The sequence below is a fragment of the Thermobia domestica genome, chromosome 4 (assembly GCF_964235325.1).
Source record: "Thermobia domestica chromosome 4, izTheDome1.hap1.1, whole genome shotgun sequence".
NCBI classification, from domain to species: Eukaryota; Metazoa; Arthropoda; class Insecta; order Zygentoma; family Lepismatidae; genus Thermobia; species Thermobia domestica.
Window position 1 is genome coordinate 4,706,163 of NC_137457.1, and position 18,733 is coordinate 4,724,895.

The following is an 18,733-nucleotide window of genomic DNA, read 5'->3' on the forward strand; positions in this document are numbered from 1 at the left end:
GAAGAATGGGTCAAAGAGGAAAGAACACGACATTTGAAAAGCGGCAATTAGCAATTTTTCATTATGAAAAAGATAAAAGCTGCAGAAAAATTGCAGAGATGTCGCAAATGAAAAAAGTACAGTATGTGATATTATCAAGCGATACAAGGTTGAGGATAAAGTTGATTTCCCTCCTAACACGGGACGTCCAAAGACATTTTCGGAGAGACGGGAATCCGCAATAGTCCGAAAAAAAAGGATCAACGAATCAAGGATCAACGAAAGGATCAGAAATAAAGAATCAATCAGCTTCAAAAATCGCTGCCGAGGTTGGAGAATAAATGGGGATCGACGTGAGTCCCGATACACTGTAACCAATAGATATAACCGTGAAAATAAGTGTCTCCTACCATAAAAAATATACGGTTTACCGTTTTTCTAAAAGAATGGTAGGAGACCGTTTTCCTGTCAGATGCTTGTGTCGGGCATGCGCATTGGAGAGAAAAAGCACATGGTCGAAGCGAGGATTGATGGCGCGTAGGTTCGGATGTGTTGTGCTTTGTTTTGTGTTGTTTTTTTCTTTTGTTTGTTTGTTTAGTGTGTGGTTTTCTGGTGTGATATATAAATACTAGTGTTGAAGATATCCTGGAAATTCAACATTAAGCAAGGTAATGTATGGGAAAGCACCACGTTAATATTTGAACTTGGTTCGGTGACAAACAAAACTTTAGTTGGCTATCGTGGCAAGCAGATCGCTCCAAAGTGCAACGATTCGAAACCAAGAAGCTGCTGGATGTATAAAGTCTTATGATAATGTAGCCAACTATGAGTGGTGGTGAAGCTAGAATGAAAATCACAATGTTGAAATACTTTTTTTTTTTTTTTTAATTAGGAAAAGTGCTTCGTAGTTTACCGTACTTAGTACAGCATTACATAAATTGTGTTGCATCAACTGGAATTTTTCATGTTACAGAAATAAAAGAATACTGTCACTCATGTGTGCCCGAAGGAGGGGCAGGGGGTCGCTCCCCTAGCTAATGGAAACGTATTAAATTTCTTAATACAAATAAAAAATATAAAATGTAATAAAGTATATAGTAACCAGGGAGATGAGTCCCCTAGAAAGTTTTCATCGGGCGCCCATGCTGTCATTAGTTTTTCTGAATAAATGAATTGTTAGATTTGAAAAATATTTCCGTAAATGTTTTTATCTTTAATTTTGTTCTGAGTACCTATAATCTGTTCTGGTGCCTTGTTAATACATTTGAGCGTTTAATAAATATGAAAAAGTCCGATACTCTGGAAGTTTGGTGACTTTTTTTAATAGCATTGATGCCGCTGTTACATAATTATGCAAACACGTATTTATTAATTTGGGATAGCGGATACTGGATACTGTAGGCAGTGTTGTGAGAAGTCATATGGTTTTACACTTGTTTAGTCGTAGTTCTGGTCATTCTAAGCTATGTTGTCGGGTGCCGGCTTGGTTATCTGAAACCGTAATAATGCGACTAATCGAATGAATCGCTGATTAGAATATTTGAGGTCTATTAGTCTACTGGTACTCATAGCGAAAATACATGCGATAAAGCTAGTCTTAACACTGCAACAGAATATCGATTTATGAATATCTTAAAAGGACATGGATGTTTGTTTCAACTACATTTTCAAAGCGTGCGAAAACTCAGCTATAAAATTCAAGAAATAGTTTTTTTTTTATGTAATATCGAATCCTCTTCTGGTGTTTTGTTCAATACATGACAAAATTGGTAATTTTGAAAAGAAAAAGCAATGTATGTTCAAGATGATATCAGAAAAAGGGTTCGATATTACAAACTAAGAATTAATTTCAACTTTTATTCTTATGGATATTATGCACGTCGTAGGTGCAACGCTTCTTTCGTTCATTTTTGTGTTTTCTTTAGTTAAGTAATCTTTCAGTGGACCAGCGTGCACTCTAGTTGCATCCATCCAGGAAAAAATTATTGCTAGCTAGTGTGTGTACTGATACAGTTCCAGCAATTCGATGAAACTTGGGTCAATATATATTGCCCAGCAAGAATTCTTACTGGATCTAGCAAGAGGGCACGCTGCACTGGCAAGGACCTCTAGATACGGAATCGGTGTGATAATTACCGTAAATCTTGTACGGTAATAACACACCTGTGTTTTTTTTAAAAAAAACGATACCTAAATTTTACGGTAAATTACCGTAAAATATACGGTACCAAATTTGTTTCTAAATACGGTCAATATTATTTTGCTTCTAAATATACGGTCTGCCGTTTTTATGAAAAAACGGTGGTCCGTAAAATTTAGGGTAATCGGATGGCAGCGAGAGTTGACGGTAATCGGTCAGTAAATTTAAGGCGAAATTTTTTACAGTGTACAATTAGAAGAGTCCTGAGAAGAACTAGTTTTCATGGCCGCGTAGCATGCAGAAAGCCTCATATCAACAAAACAAAGAGGAAGAAAAGACTAGTTTTGCAAAATAATACCAGTATATGGGTGCCAACTGATGGAACTATGTGATTTTTTCTGATGAAAGTAAGTTCAATATCTTCTGTTCTGATGGGAAGGTAATGTTGTGGAGAAGAAACAGTATCGAGCTGGAGGAACAAAATTTGCAGCCGTCAGTAAAATACGAAGCAGGGAGAATAATGGTATGGGGCTGCATGTCAGCGTCTGGAGTAGATGAGTTGGTGATCATTGAACAGTCAATGAACAAACACTTCTACCTGCAAATTCTCAAAGATAATTTAAAGAAGAAGGCAGAAAAATGTAGATACATTCAAATTCTATACGAAACACAGCTCATATTGTAAATCTGTGGTTACTATACAATTGCCCAAAGACATTCCATCCCTCTCTCCAGTCTCCAGATATGAACCCCATTGAACATTTGTGGGATAAACTAGAGAAACAAGTTCGAAATGTGTGATAAACTAGAGAAACAAGTTCGAAAAATATGCATAACCTCGAAGGCGCATCTGAAGGATGTGCTTCGTCAAGAATGGGCCAAGATTATTGTCGCATACACTCGCAAACTTGTGAATGGTATGCCAAATAGACTACATGCAGTTCTTAAGCAGAAAGGACTGCCTACTACATATTGAGTTTTATATTTTTTACTCGATAAGTGTCATATCTGGTCAGGTGTCCGAATAATTTTGCAACACCCGAATTCGTATTGTGTTTCTTTTGATCTCGTTACTTTACATTGTTTGTTAAGTTATTTTATTTTCGAAGTGTAAAATTGTTTATGTTTGTTGGATGTCAGAGAAAATGATAGCATATTATTTGCATTTGCTTTTTCTTTGAAATAAATCCCATCTTTTGTTCAAACACTATGGTGTCCGAATAATTCTGCTAGTCACTGTATATAAAACTATAGAACAGGTTTTCTTAACATAGGAGTCGCGAAGATAAGCAAAACAGATAAATATAATTAGAATCAACTACCGGATAATATTTTTAACTATTATTTTAAGTTTTGTTCTGATAGGCATACTTTTATTTTTATACATACTATTAAGAACAACAAAAAATAGGTCAATTAAACACTTTCAACAGGTGCAGAGTTGTTTAAAAATCAGTTTAAATGAAAGAGGTACGACATGCAATTAATCAGAACTGCTAGCATATTGAAATACCAGAGAAATTCAAATGCAACAAAACCTGCATATTGAAATTCAGTTAAAATTAAAAACACTAATCCTCAATAATTGTGTTGTGTATGTTGATATATCAACCTTGGACAAATTATTCTGTCGGCAATAATATGATTGCTTTTGTTTAGGATCTTTTGTTTTCTTTGCAGAATATACACGTATGCGTGTGAGCGAGTAGTTTTTTTTTTCTTTTTTCCAGCAACCTGTGCACAATGAAGGTAAATTTTTGGTGTGGGATCTTATTTATTTCCTAAATTTGAAATGTAAACAAGTTGCTTTTAACAGTTTTTGGTGGTACTGAACACATACACAACAATGATCAAATGTATAACAAAATGAGATAACTCAATGTGGCGGCCTCTCGAAAACTAAAATACTCAATACCTTCTTAACAACTTTCCAAGTGTTTTAAAACCAGAATTAGAAATCACTTTATTTTTTCATCATATGACCCAAAATTAAGGGAGCTATGAAGTTTTAAAATTTTGAAACGGCCTACATTTTGAAACAGTATGACGGATCGGACTAGATATTTGTAATGCGAATGAAGTGATCAGATTTAGTTCTAATCCATTCGCGTTTAGGTAAGTTACTGTATCCATTATGTGCAAGAAATGGATTCTACTATTATAGAAATACATGGATATCGTGAAATCTCGGGAATAGATATATTAAGAATCCTACATAAGTTTATTGCTAACCAGAAATTATAAGTGGTTCGCTGCCAAGAGGATGTGATAAAATGGGTATCATAATATGAATTACATTTAGGACAACTGCTTTAGAGTAAGGGATTTTTTTCAAAAAGACTTTTATGTTATTTTTTCTTTCGTAAGTGCTAATTTATTTCTTTTTATTTCAGGTTCACGTAGTGATAGAAAATTAGACGAAAAGGCTTCAAAATATGAACCATCTCAACCTTGGAGAAGTGTGACGAAAAATCTCAAGAACTCGCTTTGAACAAAGAAGAGAGTAATCATCTAGAAAAGGGTGAAACAGACTTTGTTCAGTGTTCAAGATGTCCTGTGAATGTTCAACGTTACAAGATGGTCGAACATGAAAGGGAAAACTCCAAACCTGAGTCAAAATGTTGTTATTGTAGAAAGAAAATGTCTTGTGAGAAATTACTTTCACACACCAAAAGTTGTGACATTTCTTTAGTTCCTTGCGAGAAATGCGATGTAATGGTTCAGAAGTTTTATTTGACTAATCCCCTGGACAACGTTTCCGAGAAACGATTGGTTAAGTGCGAATACTGTAGTTGTGAGTTTATAGCGGATACTCTTGAACGTCATCTTGATAGTTGTGATTTCGTTCCGATTTATTGTGATAACAAGTGCGGAAAAGAAATACCGCGGAAAACTCTTCAACATCATGTGTTACAAGAATGTCCTAAAAGGTTGGTGGATTGTAAATATTGTAGCAAACAGGTACAAGCTAACGAATTAAATCATCATATATCGAACTGTTTAAAACTTCCGTTTGAATATGAGAAGTGTTATGGTGCAAGTGTTTCAAAATGAAGTGAAAACCAGAATCGCTTGAAGAATAGTGGTAGTGTTATCTACAAACCTGAAGAGTTTCCTGTAGAATTACACGAATATATACGCAATGAATGCGCAGAACTAACTAAAAATATTGTGAAAGACTTTACAACAGGAATCGAGAACCAAACTATGAAAATAGAAAATTTAGATAGTAAACTTGTCTTAAAACAAATTAAAGTAGAAAAATTGGAAAGTAGACTTGATTTGAAAGAAATCAAAATTCAGAGCTTAGAGAGCAAACTTCGTGAGAAAGAAATTGCAATGGAAAATTTGGAATCAAAATTAAAATTACTGGAAGAAAAGGCAGAAGAAACGAAATATGTCACAAATGGGAACTTTCTTTGGAGAATTCCAAACGTTTCTGAGGAGTTAAATACTTTTAAATTTGGAGAATCAATTGTTAGTGATAGTTTCTATGATTCTCCATATGGTTATAAATTAAAAGTAGGACTATCTTTAAACGGTTGTGAATGTGGCGGCGTGAGATATGAGAACACAGTAGGAGTTTTCATTGTGATTTGTACAAGAGAATAGAATACTCTATTGAAATGGCCATTCAAGAAACGTGTGGTATTCAGGTTCATAAGTTTTAGACACAAGAGCAGAGATATTGTGCAACGTGTTGATGGTTGCTGTGGAAAAGAATTTTAAAGACCATTGAATGTTGAGGATAACATAGGTTGTGGTGTTCCCAATTTGATCTCGAATACCAAGCTAATACGTGGAAACCATATTTCGCACGAAGATGAATTATTTCTTGAAGTAGCAGTGATGTGACTAACTTTTAACCGTAGTGATAGCATCTATATATTATTATACTGATTTCCCTCTATTTGATTATTTTTCTTTCCCAAAACTTCATCTTTTGAATTTTACATTTGAATACCGAAGCCATGCGAGACGTTTACCAAAAATAGAAGGTGAAATCGGAACCACTTTGATTTGTTCAAATCTCAGTGCACGGATTGTCAGACGTCCGGCTATTTCATCGGGCCCTCCGATTTTGAAAGAGCAATATTGATGCTCTCTTTCGTAAATAATTAAGACTTGTTTTTTGCTCCTTTTTTGACAAAATTAATTCCTAGATAGAAATTGAAAACCTTAATATAGGTTAAATCTATGAAGAATATTATTTAATTAAGGAAGCAATATTAGCCGAGAAGTTAAAACATATCAAATCAGACGAAGAAAAATCAATATTCTTATGGCGCAGGGATTTGTTGCGGAACTAACAGCAGTTAAGGTTGCTCTTGATCAGGCGCTCGAACTTTTGCTGCATCGTACAGTGGTCAGTTTTCGTTGTCTGGCGATGCAAAATTATTTAGTATTCATAAGAACTTTCTAGGCAAAGAAATAGGTACACGTATTGGACAATAATAAATACCTTTAGGTACTATTCCAATGTTTTATATGTCTCCCGTCTTGCAGACTTTAGGGTACCAAACAGATTGATTTCAATAATACATAGATTATAATGCATCACAAATAAATAAGTTCTTAAACACAATATTTTCACAACCTTATACTTGGAAATTGATTACTCATCAGGATTGGTATTCACAGAGAAATTTAAATTTAAGGTATTATAACTTAAAACATTAAGCACTGCTATGTAATGAAACCAGATTTGTTATAAAACAATCGAAATTTTACTGTAAAAAATGTTTTCTTTATTGTGTAACACAGTTTTCTAAAATATATAAACTTTTTACAAGATATAGGCCTAGTAAAAAATCACCTAAAGACATTACTGTACCATAATGTAAACACAGGCGTCTAAAATACAAAATCTTCCACATTCCACATTTGTTTATCACAATGTTTTAGTTCACATATAGGGAAATAAGTCTGAAAGAGGTTTTCTTTGATATCTCTTTTGCATCAGGTTACACATTTTTCATAAATTAAAGTTATAGGCAATAAACATAAAAATATAAATAAAGTTCTTTTTGAGAATTTTCTTTCCAGTAATGGTATTATATACAAATATGTAAATGTGTGACTATAAACATGAAAGAAAGTATACAATTACCTCTACGTGATGTGGCCTCCTCTCTCCTCGTCGTTCATATCATCATAGCTTGACTCACGTTGAGTTGGGGTCTTTAGACTATTTTCAACATCAGAATTACTTCTTTGGGCAATGCTTTACGCTCCGATTTGTTGTGACTTTTTTAAAGTTACTGATATAGCCATCTGATTAGATCTGGAGCACGTACATCAATCATATTCTCATGGTTTGTTGCCAGTTGAAGATAGGAGTGCCTCTCCAGGAAGTGTTGAATAGTCCTTGTTGTGTCTTTTTTGGACCTGAACGGATATTTGTCCCATTGATAACGCAGCATTGTTTACCAATATTCTTCTATACATTTACATATTATAAACATAGTAAAATTATATATTACGCTAAACTAATACTAAATAAATAGTGCCAGGCCTGACTTTCTAATTAATAAACACATTTTAATAATATATAGCGTAATAATATTAAATATATATCATTCATAAATATGAAAATTCAAGCGAGGTAACGAAGTGCTCCTTGCAAACTTTAGCATTGATTCCAGAATTATGCTCTCGGAATATAGCTTGATATTAAGTTTTAATGTTTGGCAGATAAAAATTGAACTTTGTTAATTCGCCAAAATATCAATTTACTCTATATTTAGTTCAGTGCATTTAGAGTTTGTGGTGTTTTATTCACGAAGACTATTACTAATAATTATCGAAGCTAATCCATTAACTGTAGTTAACAGAACCGATATCAACATTCCTATTTAATAGTTAGTGCGTAAATCCAGTAAAATTCAGATTAAATTGTGTTTATTACAGAAGAGTTTAAGAGTTGGATTGACAATTGGAAGAGGCAAATTCTGAATTGGAGAGAATCGTGATAGCCTTGTTTGAGAAGACCAAGGTCTTCGAGGGAGTAAGAAGGAATTCAGGATTATAATTTGGTGTACAAACTAATTAAAGTTTCCGGAAATGTAAATCAAAATTTAAACCATGTTTTTATTTATTATTTTCGGAGCATAAAGTCAGTGAGTCTGTTGTATAAAATTCAGTGCTTTTGAACCTGTAAAAATTTTTGTTTAGTGCTTCATTAAAATTTTCTCGAAATGGATTTGGATTGCAGATCTGTCTACTTTGAAGAGATAACAAGGTATGTGATACAGCACTTGAACATGTTCTTTTCTTTTCAGGCAGCAGAACGTGCAGAAGTATTAGCAGTTTATAACTTTGTCCTTGTCTTTTCTGATAGCTTGTATGTGGCATGTTAAGCGTTCAATCTCAAGAAGTAAAACCACAGGAAAAGAACATGAGACAAAATAAAAATTTCTATTCGTTTTGTTCAGCTTAATGAGATTAGTCAAAATTAAACTCCATCAGAGTTATATAAATTTAACAGTTAAATTATTCAATATTAATATGTATTTGGAAATTAGAATTCCTACAAGCCCCAGACCCTCAGTGATGGCTTTGCCATGAACTGTCAGCTTGTAGAAAACTAGTTTTGAGGAATTCACTTCTCTTTACAGCAGACGCCTGTCACCAACACATGCTTCAATTGAACCGGTATTATTTCCTGCATTTCACATTCAACAGCAAACACACAGTTTATTAAATATATATATATATATATATTCCTACTTGTACTCTGACAATCATATACATGGCTTATTATGTACGCTTTGCGCAAATCTATACATATTATAGACAACTACAGAGCTTGCTTTCTGCCACATAATACTGGACACTGTCTCGCAATAGACTACCTATTAAACTTTCCAGAAACACTCACTGTTTAAAAATATGAATATTTTTGCTGGCTTTTCAAACATTTATTCGTAGCATTTTCGTGAACAGTATGTTTTGCGGGGAAATTTAATACAATGTATTATAATGGTGTCGTTGAGGTTAATTGTACATATTACCTGCAGGAAAAGTAATTCATATCTGTCATATAAAAGTGGGGAAATATTTGCAGTCTTCCTACATATTCATTCTTGTGTTTACAATGAAGACTACCATTTGTAGGTAATTAACAAATATGAATAATGTCGGAGGCTTTTTAAACGTTTGTTCATAGCATTTGAGTGATCACTACTTTTGTACTGTAATGTAGTACAGTGCATTATAATGGCAACCTTGGGCATAGTTCTACATATTACCTGCAGCAAGGTTTTCTGAAATATTTCATATATACTGGGAAATTACTTGCAGTCTTCCTGTATCTTTATTCTTGTATTTGCAACGAAGACTAGAATTTGTATGTAATTTACAAATATGAATTTTATTGGAAGTTTTTTTCAACATTTGTTCATAGCATTAGATTGAACACTAGTTTTTGCACTGTAATGTTGTACAGTGTATATAATGGTCTCTTTGGGCACAATTGTACATATTACCTGCAGCAAGACATTTTCAAATGTTTCGTATATGGTGGACAATTACTTGCAGTCTTCCTAACTTTATTCTTATATTTTCAATGAAGACTACAATTTGTAAGTAACTTACAAATATGTATTTTCTTGCAGGCTTTTTAAAATTTATTCATAGTTTTTGAGTGAACACTACGTTTCACAGTGTCCTTTACCAAAGTGCATTATAGTGGTGATCTTGGGCGTAATTGTATATATTAAGTGCAGCAAAACTTCTTGAAATGTTTCATATATACTGGCAATTACTTGCAGTCTTCCTGTATCTTTATTCTTGTATTTTCAATGAAGACTACAGTTTACAAGTTAATTTGCAAATATGAATATTGTTGGAGGCTTTTTAAACATTTGTTTATAGCATTTTAAACAACACCACTTTTTGCATTGTAGTATAATACAGTGAGTTCTAATGGAGTCTTTGTCTTTCCTTACTACAATCAACTAACAATACATGATTTCCATAATGATACTAAAAAACGCATATATAAACCGATTACTATTCTGATTTTAGAGGTGTAACGAGAAAGAAACTGACCACCCTGAATGTTGAAGAAACAAAGACATTATAGATAAATGATTAAAAATAATTGGAGTCTTTCTAAATGTGGGTTTAGGAAGAATGGAGAGAATTAGCAGAAAACGAATGAGAGGGTGTTAGAAATGGTAAAGAAGAAAAGAACAATTTCAGATATTATTAAGAAGAGGAAGAGAAACTGGTTGGGACATTGGCTAAGAAGGAACTGTATCATGAGGGACTTCTACAGAGTATTAGAAATGATGGGGGAGAAAAGAACAATTTTAGATATTATTAAGAAGAGGAAGAGAAACTGGTTGGGACATTGGCTAAGAAGCAACTGTATCATGAGGGACGTGCTAGAGTGTATGGTGGTAAGAAAGAGAGGGAGGGAGCTTAGGAGCCTACAATTAATGGGCGATATCGAAATGGGAAAGTCGTACGTGAAGACAAAGAGATTAGCGGTAGACTGTTGAGCATGGAAGCTTCTCAATTGTGGCAAGTGACCTGCCAATTATGGCAGAATACCTATGATGATGATGATCTTCTCCCTCCCTGAGTTTTACTGCCCGACTAGTCTCTTCTATTTTCGTTCTACAGAAGAGCTCTTATTCGTTATAGGATGAAGCCAAATGCATAATGAATATTGTACCATATCTCATAAGAGTGCAACACTTACTTTGATCAGCGGAGATGTATGAGGATATATTCTCCGGATTCAAAGCTCCATAACAGATCACAGGTGTTCAGTAATCTCTAGATGCAGACAGAGGGAGTATTGTAGTTCATTTTGATGTTCACGAAACCATACCTCAACAGCTTCAGTAGTACGAATTGACTTATAAGGAGACTTACCGATTTAAATTAAACTTTGGATACTTGTAGAATGTTGAAAAATAATCTAATGTGTTTTGTTTTATTTCGGCAATGGTGCGAGTTTAAGGGTAGAAACCATCCCTTACACTTTTGGTTGGTTTCCAAGCATAGGCAGAAAACAATCATTTAATGTAGAAGAAAACCTGCTGCCGGGGGAGGGGTTAGAACAGCTGATTCAGAATCTGACTTCAAAATTACAAAATTCAAAATGGCGGATCCAATATGGTGATTACAATTACAAAAGTCTTCTGGTTTGAAATGCTGTGTAGTCGGCCAAGAATAATTGTAGTAGGCAGGGGTTACTGTGAGAAGGTTGCAGACTGATTTGAAACATCTTTCTGTACTTATTTTAACGGAATGCTTGATTAAAGTGAGGCTCTGCACCTCTCACTATTCAGTGTGCTTATTTATATCCCATTCAACAGTCCGTTTTAATTCTAAAAGTCCCGAAAGTCTGGGGATCAGAGTTAAAGTATGAATAAATTGTATTATCAGAATTAAACTGGCTTTCCCAATTTAGCGTCTGATGCGTCCTTCAAGGTATAGCACGGGACCCAAATGTACTATAAATCACTATAAATATGCATCCCGTCTTGGGAGAGGCGAGGGTACTCACTTTAATTAAGCATCCTGAAGAGTGAGAGGCGAGGGGACTCACTTTAAATAAGCATCCCAAATAGTGAAAGGCAAGAGGATTTACTTTAAAATAAGCATCCCAAATGGTGAAAGGCGAGGGGACTCACTTTAAATAAGCACCCCAAATATGAAGAGGGTAGGGGACTCACTTTAAGTAAGTATCCCGAATAGTGAAAGGCGGGAGGACTTACTTTAAATAAGCACCTCAAATAGTAAGAGGGGAGAGGACTTAATTTAAATAAACACCCCAAATAGTAAAAGGTGAGGGGACTCACTTTAAATAAGCATCCCGAATAGTGAAAGGCGAGAGGATTTACTTTAAAATAAGCATCCCAAATGGTGAGAGGCTAGGGGACTCACTTTAAATAAGAACGCCGAATAGTGAGGAGTGCAGAGACTCACTTTAATTAAGTATCCCGTTAAAATAAGTCCAAAAGGGAGTTTCGAAACGGTCTCCAACCTTCTCGTAGTAATCCCTGCCAACTATGATTATTCTTCGCTAACTACAGAGCATTTCAAACCAGAATACTTTTGTAATTGTAATAACCATATTGGATCCCTTGCGAAATCCCAACTTTCCTGTAAATCTAGTCTAAATTTAGGAGTGGGTTTACAAATTTTAATATATTTGGTCTAGGAATTAATTCGTGCGGGTGGACAAGAGATGGCGCAACGAACGGAGCGTCCCACAGTTCCGTGTATCCACACATGTGTTGCAAACCCCTGTCATCGCGTATCGTTCGTAGCATAGGGCAGTGGATTAAAGCGTCAACAACACCAGTTTGTAGTTAAGTGAACATGGCGCAATTTGTGCCTGATAAAGTGTTTTTGCGGGGTGTCCTGCTGCATTACTTTAACATGCAGAAAAGTGCGACTGAAAGTCATCGTATTTTGGTCGAAGTGTATGGTGACCATGCTCTAGCTGAGTGAACGTGTCAGAAGTGGTTTCCACGGTTTAGAAGTGGTGATTTCGGCTTGGCAGACCAAGAGCGAGCTGGACAGCCAAAAAAATTTCAAGACGAAGAATTGACAGCATTGCTCGAGCAGGATTCGTGTCAAACGCAGGAACAACTTGCAGCAGCATTAGGCGTTGAAAAAACAACAGTCTCCAAACGCTTGAAAGCCATGGGAATGATTCAAAAGATGTCACATTGGGTTCCACATGAATTGAAAGACAGAGACGTTGAAAGACGAAAAACCATTTGCGAATTGCTGCTTCAACGACAAAGCAGAAAGGGGTTTCTGCATCGAATTATTACGGGTGATGAGAAGTGGATCCATTACGAGAACCCTAAACGAAAAAAGACCTGGGTGAAACCAGGTGAACCAGGTCCATCACAACCAAAACGAGATATTCACTGTGCAAAGGATATGCTGTGCATATGGTGGGATATGAAAGGTGTGGTGTACTATGAGCTGCTGCAACCGGGTGAAACTATGAATGGAGAACGTTATCGACGACAATTAATGCGTTTGAAGCAAGCTCGGGCCAGAACACGACCAGAATGGGAGAACAGACATGATAAACTTATTGTTCAACATGATAACGCTCGCCCACATGTCGTAAAACCGGTCAAAACCTATTTACAAAATGTCGAATGGGAAATTTTACCCCACCCGCCGTATTCACCAGACGTTGCTCCTTCGGACTACTACTTGTTCGATTGACAATCGCCGGGGTTATCGCCCCTATGACCGCACAATAGGGGAATCGAACCCGAATAGGGACGATAATAGGAGGAACTTCAACGGGGCGTACCGGAGAAGAGAAAACGGTAATGGTCAAGGCAGCAATGTTAATAATAACTGTGCAAGTAGATCTCAGAATTCTGCCCCTTCGCCAATACAAACTAATGGCGGAAATGGAATTCTAGCGAATCGAGGGACTGATAGTTGAGAACCTAGATCCTAATGTCATTGGATATGCCAGTCGGCGAGTGAAACCGTATGAGTTTTCTCTTTCAATATCTCAGCTGGAACTCCCGTCCGTCCTGTTCCCTTCTGAACATTTTTAGCAGTTAAATTATTGAAAAATTGCGCTGTATTACACAATCTAAAAGGTGAAAGTATCGGAACTCACAATTTCCAGAATCTTAAGCTTTTCAACTGTACCGAGGACAAAAAACGGGAACTTCTATCTCAATACCCAAAGTGAATGTTACACTGTCTCATTTGAGTGTATGAGAGTATGAGTGAGTAGTTAGCTTATTAGTATTAATACATGTTAATTCTATTCAACAAAATTTTGTTATTCAAACAAATTTTTTTTTAACGAGGGAACTGTAATATGCCATTACAGTCTAATGAGATTATGTTTTCAATAGGAGGGTGCCCGAAATTTTTTGCACCGACTGTACTTGACGTTTAACAAAAAATTTCTGGCTGTTCATATAATTCGTAATTTTATTTGTTATTCTATTTCAAATTAACATGGAAAACTGTAAAAAAAAATTATTAGGAATTATAGTCGTGGGAATCAATACCTTTATTTATATTTTAAACTAGTTATAAGTCTTGTATATGGATATGTAAATGGATTATTACAATTCTTACGGTGACAGTGCTATCTGAAAGCATAGGTCCACTATTGGACGGAACTTTTCAGATCAAATAACCAATCTAAAATTCGACAGAATTTTCAGGACCACCCTTCACCTCTCTTTTAGATACCTAGGTCCTTCTAAAATCTAGTTTAATCCAGATTTTACCAAATTTTATTCGTTTCAAAGCCCCACCGCCAAAATGCTTAGTTTTGATTGGAGGATAAACCCACGCTATGATATTAGGGCGCGATTATTCCCATTCCTTGCAAGAATTTCACTGAAGACGCCGGACTAAGATCTTCCCAGCTCAGAAAGTTAAAAAAAGGAGTTAGAAAAGCTGTAAATAAACGTAACAGTTGGATTTTATTAACATGTAAAATCGTTGGAAGTCTCGAGGAGCCATGAACTATTAAATTTCATAGTAGAAAACTGGACTAAAAAGCTGAAATAGGAAGTGCAATATAGGGACGCCATGATTTCATCTACTGATCGCTATGGACAGGATTCAGAAGTAGTGTGATTTCCGTTGTTCTTTTTCTAAAACCGGTTCTGAAGATCAGTGTTTCCCCTGATATTTTTCACCTTCCAATTTTCCTGCTAATTGAGGGTTATAAGACCTGTCCGTATATAGATTTGTTTATGTAGGTAGCGAGTGATTTTTTTAACACATATGGCGGTATTTAATTTTGTTGTAGTTAAGATAGGTGGAATAATGCATGTGTAAATTTACAGTAAGAGCTCCTATCTGACTCCCAAATTGGGAGTACGGCTTCCAGCGGAATGAGTTGAACATGTAGTTTGTTTCGGGTTCCTGCCCCTTCAGGGCAGGGGTCCTATTGTTAGTCAACACTTTGATATGTCCCCTCGGGGGCATTGATTAAACAGGTTGAGCTTAAGAATGTGATTTAGTAAATACAAGGGCTAGTTGGCCCTGTTCCTTTTTTTCCCTTTCCTTTCGTTACCTTGCATAGAGCCGATTTAAAATGGTAAAATCTGAATGTTTTCTGTGTATATTTATTAGTATAACATGTATTAATGTAGTGTGTAGTATGGATGTGGCATGTATGTGTATATTTGTAATGTAGTAAACATTTTCTAGTAGTAGTAATTGTGGTAGTTAAGTGATGAAAGAGTGTGTGAGATAATTAAATATGGACAGTGTAGTATTTACTATGCGATATTTTTTTATTATTCCGTCATTAAATGGACTCATACACAATATTTAAAAATGAACGTAATATAGTACAATAATTCCGTGTACAAGGTCACATTCAGTTGTTCAAGGGTTGATCATACTATCGCAAGCCTCTAGTGTCGAAAGTCAGTACTAACCGTCATTCTCATGTCGACGTGCTTAGTGATTTAGTTTTCATGGAATTGACCTTTCTTTTCGAAATAAAACCTAGAAGGTATAATTCACAGCCTATATGGATGTACAGTTAGGTTAACGGACCCAAAATCAATATATCCTGAAAATTTCAACATTCTGCTTAGTCGAGAAGTTGAAATATTTAAGTAAATAAACAATACGTAATTTTTTAACAGGAGTCGGGCGATATGATGCTAGTTCTTCGCTTTGAAATTATATTAAATGTTCATTTTTCTTCGTGGCTGCAGAATTTCATTGTTGCTGCAGAATTTTCGTAAAAATTAAATATTATCGCAGTTAATTCTATTTTCAGTGAACATACGTAGGATTTTTTTTCCGTTCTTAATAAAGCTACCAGGTATTACATAGTTTTGTGTGTGTGGTGAAAGAGTCTTGAGCTCGAGTGAGGTTGTCGTGCGGTGATCGGAATGGGAAATGTTTGTAGTGACTATAGATGTTAAAGTATTATGATGAAATGTGTATATAGGCTGGGCGTAGATAGAGGAGACAGGGTGTTTGTGGAATATAGCGACGTAGTAAATGAAAAAAATGATGACATGAATATTATATGAATATTAATACGAATATGAATATGAAGTATATGAATATTGTAGTAAATGAATATAGAAGATAGGACACCCATATAGTTAAATGTATAGTAGCCCAGTGAATACTTCGCCGCGTGTTGATATATAAATATTGAATAGATACGTGTAGCTACAAACATCTCAGGTTCTGACCCCTGCACCATAATATCACGCGGACCGGAGGGCGATATATAGTCGGACTATGGTAATACTTTGTAGTTTTATGTGTTATAATATTAATCAACCATAGTAATACCATCTGATAGAATAGGTAGCATCATATAACCGCTGACTAGACATATTGAATAATAAATTATGAAAAGACAATAGTAGTTATACAACAGGGCTGTAGTGAATTATATTTTCTGGTCGGTTTTAAAATAGAATATCCTGCTCCGTGAGATTTTTTTTCCTTCACGTTACCTACTCGGGCTAGCTTACAATGTTCATAAAGGCGACAGCTCTGACAGGGTTACAGAATCAAAACAATTATTGAAATTTATTATCGCGTACCCGGGCATCGACCTCTCCCCCCTTAAGTACTTTCGTTTTCTTCCTTAGTTTCCAAACTAAATAGTGATGGAAATTAATCGATGCCTCAGAATTTAGCGCATTCTGCGAAGGGGAGCTATCGGTGAAGTTTGGCAATGGAAATCACCGATCCAAAATTCAGTTTATTTAATTTTTTTTTATTTTGGCAAATCACTAATTAGGGATATCGTCGCTATTACTATAGTTTCATTACTGTCCTTGAACCTCCTTAGTTCTTCTGAGGGGTCGAATGTTTTTTTTTCTTACTTAGAGATTTCAAAATTGGGGACGCAGTTACCTGGTCCCTTCCCCCTCTCCTTTTATCCTGCTGGTCTGGGCCGGATACGGGGATCGGATTTCAATCTTACAAGCAAATTCTTATGGGATTGGGATCTGATGGACACAGAACTTGCATCCTTGGCAGCAGGGACTCCCTCTTAGTTTACGTATTTAAGTAAACTGCCCTTTTTCGGCATATGTGAATATTTTTGGCTATGAGTTGTGATATATTTAATTTCGATCACTCTTCTGTGTAGTGAGTAGTACTTTAATTTTTCTCCTTTCGTTGGCGCCGCTTTCTCTCTCTTGTCTCTTTCTTCCTTCTTACTTCGAGATTTTTTTCATTTCAACCTCCCCCCCCGATTTTGAACTTGTCGCTTACGATTTATTTAACGTACAACTCTGATCTGAAATTACCAGCTGAGACGTTGCAAGACACGATTCATGGATAAAGTAGATAGTGATTGGGTCCTCCATCACATTTTGACCTATCGCCGAAATGAACAAAGACTTCGTAGTTGACGACACTTCGATTACGTTCTTTCACCGTCGTCCCTCTTAAGTTTTTTTTAATCCGTTGGTCACTTTCCTTTCTGTTTTGGTTTTCGTTTACCTTGTAGTTGACCTGGGCCCAGAAATTGTATTTTAGGTTATCTAGTTATATCTTTAGGAATGCTCTGTGTTACGTGCCTGCCTCACAAAGTTATTTTTTATTATTTAAGCACGAATTGATTATATAAAAGTTAAAATTTATAGACGCGCGGTATCAGGTAAAAAATCAATTTTCTTTTTCATATGTAATGTCGGAAGTCATTTGTTTTCTTGGATAATGTTTGCAACCTTTTAAAAAATTATTGTTGGGGTGATTAATTTAAATGTGTGCGCATTTATAATAAATATATATATATAGAGAGAGAAATGAATACGTCGAAATGTATATGTAAGTAGTATGTGAATATGATTTTAAAGTAAAAGTATGATATTAAATGTATTATATGAATATATGTAAGAGCGCTCGTGTCTGTCCCCCTAAACGTGTATTGGTTGCTATAGTTTACCAGTAAGTTTTCCGACGTATATAAGAATATAGATTTTGTCAAGAATACCGCCGTGCACTCAAGTAATCTTCTTTTTCTTCTGAATAGTTATAAATGATAACCTGTGTAATTATTTACTGGCATGTATTAAAAAGTAACGGCAGGTCTAAACGTAACCCACATCATAACGAATATTATCCCTGAACAACTAACCTAAAATCATTGTGGAAATTGCACCTTGAATCCTTCTCACCTGCATATGTATCCTTTGACTTGACCAGTTTTTTTCCATCCTCCATTTGAACCATCATACTCCGTACACCTGTGGAAGATTGTTTTCTTTTTTTTTTTTTAAATCCGAACCATGTATACAGATATATAAAAGTGATCTAAAGGAAAGGTCTCGTGACGTGTCCCAGTGTTGGATGAATAACTTGAAATTATTCAATTAATAAGTTTGGAAATAGACCGTCTAAGAGGAGAAACATCCTCTGGTGTAAGTGATTTTCTCGAAATCCCTAGATGGGTATAAACGTAGCAGTGTGCGATTGCAGATATAAACTGTTAAGAGTTACAAACCAAATATAGTCGATGAATGGTTTTTGTAAACCACTAGATATATATTTATATAGATGTATATATATATATATATATATATATATATATATATATATATATATATATATATATATATATATATATATATATATATATAAACACAAACT